We start from the raw sequence: 8036 nt of genomic DNA on the forward strand, positions 1-8036 counted from the left end.
GATACCCTGTGAGGTGGGTGGGGCTGAGAGAGCTCTCCCAGAAGCTGCCCTTTCAAGGACAACTCTTGTGAGAGCTCTGGCTGACCCGAGGCCATTCCAGCAGCTGCAAGTGGAGGAGGGGGGAATCAAACCCGGTTCTCCCAGAGAAGAGAGCTCTGGCTGACCCAAGGCCATTCCAGCAGCTGCAAGTGGAGGAGTGGAGAATCAAACCCGGTTCTCCCAGATAAGAGAGCTCTGGCTGACCCAAGGCCATTCCAGCAGCTGCAAGTGGAGGAGTGGGGAATCGAACCCGGTTCTCCCAGATAAGAGAGCTCTGGCTGACCCAAGGCCATTCCAGCAGCTGCAAGGGGAGGAGTGGGGAATCAAACCCGGTTCTCCCAGTTAAGAGTCCGTGCACTTAACCACTACACCAAACTGGCTCTCCTGCTACAAAAAAAGCCCTGTTAGCAACCCCTCCCAATTTAGGATCCTCTGCCTTCTACTCAATCAGACCCTGGGACCATCGAAGTCAGTATTGTCTACTCAGACTGGCAGCGGCTCTCCAGGGTCTCAAGCTGAGGTTTTTCACGCCTATTTGCCTGGACCCTTTTTAGTTGGAGATGCCAGGGATTGAACCTGGGACCTTCTGCTTCCCGAGCAGACGCTCAACCACTGAGCCACCGTCCCTCCATCTCCGTCACCTACTGCCTGGGCCCTTTTTAGTTGGAGATGCCAGGAATTGAACCTGGGACCTTCTGCTTCCCAAGCAGATGCTCTACCACTGAGCCACAGCCCCATTCATGGCTCTCCAGGGTCTCCAGCTGAGGTTTTTCACGCCTACTTGCCTGGACCCTTTTTAGTTGGAGATGCCGGGGATTGAACCTGGGACCTTCTGCTTCCCGAGCAGATGCTCTACCACTGAGCCACAGCCCCATTCCTGGCTCTCCAGGGTCTCAAGCTGAGGTTCTTCACGCCTATTTGCCTGGACCCTTTTTAGTTGGAGATGCCGGGGATTGAACCTGGGACCTTCTGCTTACCGAGCAGATCCTCTACCACTGAGCCACAGCCCCATTCATGGCTCTCCAGGGTCTCAAGCTGAGTTTTTTCACACCTATTTTCATGGACCCCTTTTAGTTGGAGATGCCGGGGATTGAACCTGGGACTTTCTGCTTACATATGAAGCTGCTTTCTACTGAATCAGACCTGGGACCATCAAAGTCACTATTGTCTACTCAGACTGGCAGCGGCTCTCCAGGGTCTCAAGCTGAGGTTTTTCACGCCTATTTGCCTGGACCCTTTTTAGTTGGAGATGCCAGGGATTGAACCTGGGACCTTCTGCTTCCCGAGCAGATGCTCTACCACTGAGCCACAGCCCCATTCCTGGCTCTCCAGGGTCTCAAGCTGAGGTTCTTCACGCCTATTTGCCTGGACCCTTTTTAGTTGGAGATGCCAGGGATTGAACCTGGGACCTTCTGCTTACCGAGCAGATCCTCTACCACTGAGCCACAGCCCCATTCATGGCTCTCCAGGGTCTCAAGCTGAGTTTTTTCACACCTATTTTCATGGACCCTTTTTAGTTGGAGATGTCGGGGATTGAACCTGGGACTTTCTGCTTACATATGAAGCTGCTTTCTACTGAATCAGACCTGGGACCATCAAAGTCACTATTGTCTACTCAGACTGGCAGCGGCTCTCTAGGGTCTCAAGCTGAGGTTTTTAACGCCTATTTGCCTGGACCCTTTTTAGTTGGAGATGCCGGGGACTGAACCTGGGACCTTCTGCTTACTGAGCAGATGCTCTACCACTGAGCCACCATCCCTCCCCAAACATATGAAGCTGCCTTATACTAAATCAGACCCTGGGTCCATTAAAGTCCGTCTTGTCTACTCAGACTGGCAGCGGCTCTCCCGGGTCTCAAGCTGAGGTTTTTCACGCCTATTTGCCTGGACCCTTTTTAATTGGAGATGCCAGGGATCGAACCTGGGTCCTTCTGCTTCCCAAGCAGATGCTCTACCACTTAGCCACCATCCCTCCCCAAACATATGAAGCTGCCTTATACTAAATCAGACCCTGGGTCCATTGAAGTCCGTCTTGTCTACTCAGACTGGCAGCGGCTCTCCCGGGTCTCAAGCTGAGGTTTTTCACGCCTATTTGCCTGGACCCTTTTTAGTTGCAGATGCCGGGGACTGAACCTGGGACCTTCTGCTTCCCAAGCAGACGCTCAACCACTGAGCCACCGTCCCTCCATCTCCGTCACCTACTGCCTGGGCCCTTTTTAGTTGGAGATGCCAGGAATTGAACCTGGGACCTTCTGCTTCCCAAGCAGATGCTCTACCACTGAGCCACAGCCCCATTCATGGCTCTCCAGGGTCTCCAGCTGAGGTTTTTCACGCCTACTTGCCTGGACCCTTTTTAGTTGGAGATGCCGGGGATTGAACCTGGGACCTTCTGCTTCCCGAGCAGATGCTCTACCACTGAGCCACAGCCCCATTCCTGGCTCTCCAGGGTCTCAAGCTGAGGTTCTTCACGCCTATTTGCCTGGACCCTTTTTAGTTGGAGATGCCGGGGATTGAACCTGGGACCTTCTGCTTACCGAGCAGATCCTCTACCACTGAGCCACAGCCCCATTCATGGCTCTCCAGGGTCTCAAGCTGAGTTTTTTCACACCTATTTTCATGGACCCTTTTTAGTTGGAGATGCCGGGGATTGAACCTGGGACTTTCTGCTTACATATGAAGCTGCTTTCTACTGAATCAGACCTGGGACCATCAAAGTCACTATTGTCTACTCAGACTGGCAGCGGCTCTCCAGGGTCTCAAGCTGAGGTTTTTCACGCCTATTTGCCTGGACCCTTTTTAGTTGGAGATGCCGGGGATTGAACCTGGGACCTTCTGCTTCCCGAGCAGATGCTCTACCACTGAGCCACAGCCCCATTCCTGGCTCTCCAGGGTCTCAAGCTGAGTTTTTTCACACCTATTTTCATGGACCCTTTTTAGTTGGAGATGCCGGGGATTGAACCTGGGACCTTCTGCTTCCCGAGCAGATGCTCTACCACTGAGCCACAGCCCCATTCATGGCTCTCCAGGGTCTCAAGCTGAGTTTTTTCACACCTATTTTCATGGACCCTTTTTAGTTGGAGATGTCGGGGATTGAACCTGGGACTTTCTGCTTACATATGAAGCTGCTTTCTACTGAATCAGACCTGGGACCATCAAAGTCACTATTGTCTACTCAGACTGGCAGCGGCTCTCCAGGGTCTCAAGCTGTGGTTTTTCACGCCTACTTGCCTGGACCCTTTTTAATTGGAGATGCCAGGGATCTTCTGCTTACCAAGCAGATGCTCTACCACTGAGCCACCATCCCTCCCCAAACATATGAAGCTGCCTTATACTGACTCAAACCCTTAGTCCATCGAAGTCAGTTTTGTCTACTCAGAATGACAGCGGTTCTCCAGCATCTCAAGCTGAGGTTTTTCACACCTATTTGCCTGGATCCTTTTTAGTTGGAGATGCTGGGGATTGAACCTGGGACCTTCTGCTTACCAAGCTGATGCTCTACCACTGAGCCACAGCCCCATTCATGGCTCTCCAGGGTCTCAAGCTGAGGTTTTCCACACCTATTTGGCTGGACCCTTTTGAGTTAGAGATGCCGGGGATTGAACCTGGGACCTTCTGCTTACCAAGCAGATGCTCTACCACTGAGCCACAGCGCCATTCATGGCTCTCCAGGGTCTCAAGCTGTGGTTTTTCACGCCTACTTGCCTGGACCCTTTTTAATTGGAGATGCCAGGGATCTTCTGCTTACCAAGCAGATGCTCTACCACTGAGCCACCGTCCCTCCCCAAACATATGAAGCTGCCTTATACTGACTCAAACCCTTAGTCCATCGAAGTCAGTTTTGTCTACTCAGAATGACAGCGGTTCTCCAGCGTCTCAAGCTGAGGTTTTTCACACCTATTTGCCTGGACCCTTTTTAGTTGGAGATGCCGGGGATTGAACCTGGGACCTTCCGCTTAACATGCAGGTGCTCTACCACTGAGCCACCGTCCCTCCCCCAAAAAAGCAACAGCACGCTTGACACTTACTTAGCATGAGCCCCGGTCCTTAACTTCTGGAGTCAATCCATTCCCTACACGAATGCCCAGCTCCTGCTCCCGTCCACCGCCGGCTGAATCTCTCCTCTGCCTTTTTTTCCTTTTCATGCCGTCCAGCCAAGGTGGGGGTCGCCCCCTCCCCACCCACAGCCACCGTCTGTCCCCCTGTCCTCGGAAAGCGACACTCGTGTGGCTTCCTCTTTCCCTGTGAGTTGCACTATGAGACATCCCCGGGTGGGGAGGGGGGAAGGAGGAGGAACCTTCCCGCTCCTCCGGAGTTGCCCAGCCCGGCCCTGCCGCTCCCACCTCTGACAGCTGTGGGGATTGCTGAACTCTCTCTCTATGGCAGGAAGGGGCTGGGACATCCATTCATCCATACGTTGGGGGGTGGGGGGGGTGTTGAGAGACTGCAGGCGATGCATCTCCCGGGAGGGGTTGCAAAATGCAGTAGAAGACAGAAACAGGATCCAGGATGATCTCGACAAGTTGGAAAACTGGGCTAGAGCCAATAAAATGAACTTCACCAGGAATGCACGTAAAGTTCTGCATTTAGGTCGGGAAAAATCCCATCGTAGAATCCTAGAGCTGGAAGGGACCTCCAGGGTCATCTAGTCCAACCCCCTGCACAATGCAGGAAACTCACAAATGCCTCCCCCTACATTCACAGGATCCGCTTTGCTGTCAGAGGGCCATCTAGCCTCTGTTGAAAAACCTCCAAGGAAGGAGAGCCCACCACCTCCCGAGGAAGGTTCTTTCTTCCATATGTGGTGGACATGTGAAAGAGCGAAAGAATTCTGGAAGATGATACAACAAGAAATCACCAAAATTTTGGGCTATGATTTTAAGAAAATTGCAGAGACGTTTTTACTTGGATTACAATTAGAAAAATACCCAAAAGAAGACAGGACTTTAATTTGGTACCTGTTATCAGCTGCTAGGACTTTGTACGCGCAGCTTTGGAAGCAAGAAAAAATACCAGAGAAATGGGAATGGACCATGAAAGTTTTATCGTGGTGTGAAATGGACAAATTAACCAGAACACTAAGAGACTATGATTTAGAGATATTCAAAAGGGAGTGGAGAAAATTTAAAGGATATATGGAGAAAACTTGGAAAGTAAAGAAATATTGGACATTTTTTTAGTTGTAAGAATATATATACGGAACTTTGAGCAATCAGAAGTGCCTTTAGTATGGATTTGAACTTATAACCTCGGGGAAGTCAACATTGGAGGGAGGGGGGATGGAAATGTCATATGGGTTAATGTGAAAAAAGAAAAAATTAAGAAATAGATAAGCTTTGTAACCATATGCTACCAATAAATTGTTTAAAACAGGAGTACTACTACTCAGAAGTAAATTCCAAATGGAGTCCTTCCACTGATGTCGGCTTCCGAAGGAAAAAATCTTGCCTTCATGCAATCACCGGCTTAAATCGCATTCCGCCGCATTTCCAGTTTCTTCACAAGCCAACTGACAAGGTCCTCAGACTGGCTTCTCTCAAACCCCCATATTATATATTATATACTTCAATTGTCAACCGTGTCTGGAATTTACTTCTGAGTAGAGTCCTGTGGCGCAGAGTGGTAAAGCTGCAGTACTGCAGTTGGAGCTCTCTGCTCACGACCTGAGTTCGATCCCAGCGGAAGCTGGTTCAGGTAGCCGGCTCCAGGTTGACTCAACCTTCCATCCTTCCGAGGTCGGTCAAATGAGTCCCCAGCTTGCTGGGAGGGGGGGGGGAGGAAGTGTAGATGACTGGGGAAGGCAATGGCAAACGATCCCGTAAAAAGTCTGCCATGAAAACGTTCTGAAAGCAACGTCACCCCAGAGTCGAAAATGACTGGTGCTTGCACAGGGGACTACCTTTACCTTTAGCAGTACTCCTTATAGACTTTTTGGAATTTTCCGGAGTCATCCTTGGGAACTGTGTTTTTGTTTGGGACTTTATGCTCTCTATGTGATTTATATCTTTGGAATGAATTTTGGATGCTTTTGCACAATACAATATAGATTTTTGTAAATTTGAAAAACCTCCAAGGAAGAAGAGCCCACCACCTCCTGAGGAATCATAGAATCCTAGAGTTGGAAGGGACTTCCAGGGTCATTTAGTCCAACAGGCTTCCTCGGGAGGTGGTGGGCTCTCCTTCCTTGGAGGTTTTTCAACAGAGGCTAGATGGCCATCTGACAGCAATGAGGATCCTGTGAATTTAGGGGGAGGTGTTTGTGAGTTTCCTGTATTGTGCAGGGGGTTGGACTGGATGACCTTGGAGGTCCCTTCCAACTCTAGGATTCTATGATCCAAATGTGACTGTTAGCTCCTAAGCTTTGGTAGCTGATTTAGATTCTGTGTTTGTTGGACTACCCAAAATATTGTCTGCTTGTACCTGGAGTGATTTATGGGGCAAACGCTGTTGTGAGCTTTTGGAAAACAAAAGCTTGACTGTCCAATAAATTAACGCAAAGCCACGATGGGGCTGTTCCCATTAGAGAGGTCTTCCCCTGCCAACACCAGCCGTGGTTTGCCAAAGCAATCGATTCCGGGGCATGCCCAGAAAACCCACGACCCATCGGAGTTCTGCAGAAATCACACTGCTGATATCTGAGGACCGGAGGGCTGAGTGGAAGGTGATGGGTAACTGTTTGTTCTTTGCAAGAGGACGAGGAAAGGCTCAGTGCATCAGCTTTCAAAGGAACGGTATGGTGGGAAGGGCATGGGAAATGTTTTGGGAGAAATATTTTCATCAATTTCTGAAGAAGCGAGCCGTGACTCACAATGGCTCCTCCCCGACCACTAATCAGTCTTGAAGCTGCTACCAGACTCCTCCTCTTTTCTACCGGTAGTTATTGAAGATATTGGATTTATATCCTGCCCTGTGCTCCGAATCTCAGAGTCTCAGAGCAGTCACAATCTCCTTTACCTGCCCCCCCCCGCCCACCAACACACAACAGACACCCTGTGAGGTAGGTGGGGCTGAGAGAGCTCTTTTGAGAGCCAATTTGGTGTAGTGGTTAAATGCATGGACTCTTATCTGGGAGAACTGGTTTGACTCCCCACTCCTCCACTTGCAGCTGCTGGAATGGCCTTGGGTCAGCCAGAGCTCTCTTATCCGGGAGAACTGGGTTTGATTCCCACTCCTCCACTTGCACCTGCTGGAATGGCCTTGGGTCAGCCAGAGCTCTCTTATCTGGGAGAACCGGGTTTGATTCCCCACTCCTCCACTTGCAGCTGCTGGAATGGCCTTGGGTCAGCCAGAGCTCTATTATCTGGGAGAACCGGGTTTGATTCCCCCCTCCTCCACTTGCAGCTGCTGAATGGCCTTGGGTCAGCCAGAGCTATCTTATCCGGAGAACCGGGTTTGATTCCCCACTCCTCCACTTGCAGCTGCTGGAATGGCCTTGGGTCAGCCAGAGCTCTCTATATCCGGGAGAACCGGGTTTGATTCCCCACTCCTCCACTTGCAGCTGCTGGAATGGCCTTGGGTCCGCCATAGCTCTCTTATCCGGGAGAACCGGGTTTCATTCCCCCCTCCTCCACTTGCACCTGCTGGAATGGCCTTGGGTCAGCCAGAGCTCTCTTATCTGGCAGAACTGGGTTTGATTCCCCCCCTCCTCCACTTGCACCTGCTGGAATGGCCTTGGGTCCGCCATAGCTCTCTTATCCGGGAGAACCGGGTTTGATTCCCCCCTCCTCCACTTGCAGCTGCTGGAATGGCCTTGGGTCAGCCATAGCTCTCTTATCTGGGAGAACCGGGTTGAATTCCCCACTCCTCCACTTGCAGCTGCTGGAATGGCCTTGGGTCAGCTACAGCTCTCTTATCTGGGAGAACTGGGTTTGATTCCCTGCTCTTCTGCTTGCAGCTGCTGAATGGCCTTGGGTCCGCCATAGCTCTCTTATCCGGGAGAACCAGATTTGATTCCCCAGTACTCCACTTTAGCTGCTGAATGCCCTTGGGTCAAGACAAGCC

General features: G+C 51.0%; 2 non-coding genes across 2 annotated transcripts; both read right to left on the minus strand.

The window, feature by feature from the left end:
* Positions 1 to 703: 703 nt before the first annotated feature.
* TRNAP-GGG (transfer RNA proline (anticodon GGG)) lies at positions 704 to 775 on the minus strand. The gene has a single exon. It is a non-coding gene; the product is annotated as a tRNA-Pro (tRNA).
* Positions 776 to 2259: 1484 nt separating this feature from the next.
* TRNAP-GGG (transfer RNA proline (anticodon GGG)) lies at positions 2260 to 2331 on the minus strand. The gene has a single exon. It is a non-coding gene; the product is annotated as a tRNA-Pro (tRNA).
* Between the last annotated feature and the right edge of the window lie 5705 nt (positions 2332 to 8036).

This window comes from Heteronotia binoei, unplaced genomic scaffold (assembly GCF_032191835.1).
Source record: "Heteronotia binoei isolate CCM8104 ecotype False Entrance Well unplaced genomic scaffold, APGP_CSIRO_Hbin_v1 ptg001704l, whole genome shotgun sequence".
Lineage (NCBI taxonomy): Eukaryota > Metazoa > Chordata > Lepidosauria > Squamata > Gekkonidae > Heteronotia > Heteronotia binoei.